Below are 462 nucleotides of genomic sequence, written 5' to 3'. Positions count from 1 at the left end.
CTCTATATACAGTTAGGCCCAGAAGGTTTTGGACAGTCACATTTTAAATAATTTTGCTTCTATACACCACTGCAGTCTTTTTTCATGCAACTGAAGTGCTGAAGGTTTTCACCTTTAATTCAAGGGGTTTAACTAAAGTATTAAATTAACTGTTTACAAATTGCATCTGTTTTTAAACGATCCCCCACTTTCAGAGGTTCAAAAGTAACAGGACAATTGACTAACAACCAATTTCATGGTCAAGTGGTCAAGTGAGGCCTGTTTTCTCATTATTTTGTGACAAATTAAGCAGATAAGAGAAAGGAGATAATCTCAAGTGTTGCATTTTGTAGTTTTTCCCTTTGAAATTCTCAATATGAGATCCAAATAAATACTGATAAAAGTAAAGGAAGCCATCATTAGGCTGAAAACCAAAACAAACCTATCTGTGAAATAGCAAAAACGTGTTAAGTGGCTACGTCA

The 462-nt window shown here is 34.4% G+C and overlaps 1 protein-coding gene across 1 annotated transcript in view; it reads right to left on the bottom strand.

Annotated features, from left to right (window-relative positions):
- The window catches only part of scyl3 (SCY1-like, kinase-like 3), a 10,473-nt gene that overhangs the window by 4,591 nt on the left and 5,420 nt on the right, over positions 1 to 462 (bottom strand). The window lies entirely within an intron of this gene.

Source organism: Pundamilia nyererei, unplaced genomic scaffold (genome assembly GCF_000239375.1).
Source record: "Pundamilia nyererei isolate P.nyererei 1_Seehausen unplaced genomic scaffold, PunNye1.0 scaffold00056, whole genome shotgun sequence".
In the NCBI taxonomy this organism is placed as follows: Eukaryota; Metazoa; Chordata; class Actinopteri; order Cichliformes; family Cichlidae; genus Pundamilia; species Pundamilia nyererei.
Note: the sequence above shows the minus strand (reverse complement) of the source record. Positions and strands in the feature narration are given on the sequence as shown.